The sequence below is a fragment of the Vipera ursinii genome (genome assembly GCF_947247035.1).
Source record: "Vipera ursinii genome assembly, chromosome: 2".
Classification (NCBI taxonomy): Eukaryota; Metazoa; Chordata; class Lepidosauria; order Squamata; family Viperidae; genus Vipera; species Vipera ursinii.
Window position 1 is genome coordinate 72,353,531 of NC_139513.1, and position 4,341 is coordinate 72,357,871.

Here is a 4,341-nt window from a genome sequence, read left to right on the forward strand (position 1 = left end):
GTCAGAGAGGTGCCAAGCAAGGGCAGGATTGTACCTCTCTGTGTTGTATCTCTCTTGTAAATAATCACCGGCATGGTCCCTCCAAGTGTCCTGGCTTCCCAATCATTCCCTCTGTGTGTGGCTGTCAGTTTGTCTCACTCTGTGTTTCTCCAGCAGAGTTTCTATTTTTTATGTGACACAATCCAGAGTGACCCTGATGGGCTCCAACAAACAGATGCTGTGGAGGCCCAAACACTGCATGAATTTCTTTCGTTTCTCTCCACCCCTTGTCCCTTTCTTCTCTTGCTTTCTTTTTCATTAGTGGATTTTATTTGTTTTGTAGGTACAACCATCCTAAGGGTACTTTTATTTATTTTATGCATTCCTGAGACCACTTTCAAGACTGCCATCTTCCCAGACATTCCCTCAGCCAGTCACTCACACACTCACTCACTGTCCAATTTCTCCGCTCTTTGAGCATCACTAGAAGAAGCTGAGGCAAGCGGATGAAACACAGAAACCACATTCTTCAGCTGACCTATCTGTTATACCATAGGGACATAGTAAATCAAAATCCTTGCAAAACTGCTAACTTTAATTAAGTATTACATAAGTCCATACTACACCATAATTACTCAGTAGAAAATATACATAGAATTTGTATGTTCAGCTGCTATTTAGAACTTCTGCTGTATTTTTATGCGCTCTCTCTGTGTATGTGTCTGTGTGTGTATGTTTTGTCTGTGTGTGTGTGTGTGAGAGAGAGAGAGAGAGAGTTTTCATAGTTTGATTATTTGAGTCTTTTCCTGTGGACAGATGAAATGTTTAAATATTACTTAGGAGTAGGCTGAGGTAATGAAGATGAAATACAATTATGATATTACTTTAGATTTACTACCTGAGGAATCAGCATAAGCAGTTATGCTGCACAATTATAGATTATGTAAATCTGGAATACAGAAGCCCAGATTATTAGCAATAGTTGTAATAATAGGAGTAAGAGCAACTTTAGAATACATGGAACATGAATTAATGCCAATTAGGCTCGCAGCAAATACAAATAGATCACAACTTGACCAAATTCTACTAATAAATTTCATAGGGGTTCTTTTTTATATTATGAAAGGATTATAATCACTTGCAAACAGGCTGGTCGGTGTAAGGTAGAAAGACCAAATGCAAGTGAGAATGCGTTGCTAATATTGCTCTCTACTTTTATTGTATGAATGAATAATTTCTGCAATCACAATTTTTATTTTGCACCTACTAACTTCCTTTAGTAAACTCCCTTTTTACGAACCTGCAATCCCTTAATTCGGGGTAAAGTAAAGGCAATTAGATGGACCTGAATACCTTCCATAACACCAATATTTTATGAGGTGGAAATACAGCTTTTCTGTGGAACTGAGTTTCAAAAATCAAACTGATGATAGTTTACAGGAGCAAACAACTTTGTGGGGCAGAACATATAAAAAGAAAAAAAAGGGATCAGGAGATACATGCAGTGTTGGTACAAAAGATTACACTCATATATACTAATCACAGGAAAAAAAAAACTCCTAAAGTGCACCAGGCAAAGAACTAATTTGCCAGTAGGTAATAACAAATGAATATGCTCCTTTTTTCTTTTTTCTCTTTCACCCTGAAAGTGATATTCTATATTCCAAAAATTAACATTCCTGAGACAGAATAAACATTGCAATTTTTGTAATTGCTGCTATTTCCCATCTAACAGAGATGAAGATAACATTCTACTTTCAAAATTATTGTGAATTTATATAAAATATTAATAATTTTATACAGAATTCCTGTCTATAAACAAATATTTTTTTCAGCTGTAAACAAATGAGAATGGCATGGACATGGCATCTGTCTAGGAGTCCAACAGCTTTGCCCTATGTGTATGCATTAAGTCCGTGGCGGCGAACCTATGGCACGCGTGCCACAGGTGGCACACAGAGCCTTCTCTGTGGGCACACGCGGTCACTCCAGTCCTAGGCCTTCAGCTGGGTTTTATAACCCCTTTTTCCTTTAGGCCTCTGCCACCATGTGCAAAAAAAGGTTCAATCAATCAATCAATTTCAACTTCTCGCGGGGGAAAAAAAGATCTCACAAAGTTGGAATTGATTGATCGAACTTTTTAGTCCCACCCAGTCTGCCGTTACCACTGCAGCCACGCTCACCCAATGGGCCACACCCACCCAATGGGCCATGTCCACCCGGCACTGACGATACATAAGTGGGTTTTGGGTTGCCGTTTGGGCACTCAGTCTCTAAAAGGTTCGCCATCACTGCATTAAGTCATATTGACAAACACAGCAACAAGTGTAAAACAATGTATACATTTGAAAAGTCTGATAAATTTTGTGATTTTAACAGGAAAAGCATGTTGTTTTTGTCAACAGAGATACTCTGATATTCTTGCAAGCAAAACTGCCCTCTTGAAAACATGTCATCTCTGCCATTTTTCAGTTCATCCTAAACCCAATTCATAGACAAAGAAGAAACTAAGTTTTGATCATATTTAACATGCCATACATTTGGCATCTCAATATCACAGAATCCCATGTCCCAGATTTGTTCCTTCCTGGCAGGAGGACAGAATATTCATAAGACTTTTAACATTATAAGAAATTGCAAGTGTATCATATGATTCCCCCTTAAAAGTCTTCTCCTAATTTTTGATACATGGGTAGCTTTTAGGCCTGTTTGGCAATACATGGAACACCTGATTCAGCCCTGAGCATAGAACCAGCATCCTGTATGGTCACTGCTTCTGCTAATCCCAGATGTTTAAGTTTAAGTTTTATTAAATTTTTATACCGCCCTTCTCCCGAAGGACTCAGGGCGGTGAACAGGGCATATAATAAAAATACAAAAGTACAAAAGTTAAAATAGAATTAAATTAATGCCCAAAATAAAACAATAAGAATATACAAATAATTAAAACCCTAAATTGACTCCCCATCAGGCCAGGCCAGCTTGTTCGAATAAGTGGGTCTTTAACCCGCGCCGGAAGGAGCGGAGATCCGGTGCCATCCGGAGCTCAACCGGCAGTTGATTCCACAGAGCCGGGGCGCCCACAGAGAAGGCCCTCCCCCTGGGGGCCACCAGCCGGCATTCTCTGACCAGAGGCACCCTGAGGAGGCCCTCTCTGTGGGAATGCACAGGGTGGAGGGGAGTTGACGCCGGCAGCAGGTGGTCCCCGAGGTATTCCGGACCCATGTTTGTTCAGGTCAGACCCAGAAAACTGGCTTAAGGTTTTTATGCACATGTACCTCTGGAGATGGACCCCACATGGATTTTTTTGGATATCATATTTGTTTATTTATTTGTTTTTCATATTTCTTAACTGCCCATCTCCCTTGGAAAGGGGTTCTAGGTGATGTACAATATAATCAACAAAAGCAAACATTAAAATCAGGATAATTTAGGATTAAAAGTTTTAAAATTATAAAATAGAAAAATTTCAGAAGGTGAATAATTCCAAGATGGGGGATTAGCACTTGTTAATACAAGTGTGGGGAGGTTTCATGGGACCAGCCAGCCCCATGGTTGTTGGGGCCTCTATATCCCCCACACAAGGCTACACAGACAAGTTTTGATCCTTTTGAGGAAGATCAGTGTTGTCCATCTACAGACAGAATGAGACAACTTACCATGGCCAACTCACCACAGGACAATTTGCCATGGCCATCTTGCTCTAGGACAGGGGTAGGCAACCTCAGCTCTTTTATGACTCGTGGACTTCAACTCCCAGAATTCCTGAGTCAGCTGAAGTCCACAAGTCATAAAAGAGCCGAGGTTGCCTACCCCTGCTCTAGGACAACTCACTATGGGACAATTCAACAATTCAATATAATTATTTAAAACAGTTAAAAAATTAATTTAATTTTTGTCATTCACATTTTATTTTGTCCCTCCTTTGGCATCCTTTCTTTAATGATTCTATTCTACTATTCTTCAATATTAGTGTAACTCTTGTCCCTTAGTGAGTTGTCCCATGGCGAATTGACTGCAGCAAGTTGGCAGTGGTCAGTTGGCTGCAATGAGTTGGCTGTGGCGAGTTGTTGTAGACCCACTGTAGAGCAGACTAGGCTATAGTTCCCATTGTAAAATTCCATTAAGTCTCAGGGCTTCTCCTGTAAAATTTAGACAAAATCTGATTCACTTACATAGTTTATTGACTGAGTTTAAGCACCACGTTATGCCAAAATACAGTTTTTTAGCTTAGCATATTGTGTGGACCGCGTTACTGTGTTTTGTAAAATATGATTCATGGCTTGACATATGCAGAGTTACCCAACTGGGATTTATTCACAAAAACACAACTTAGTGGCACATGCAGACCCAGTCCTTATG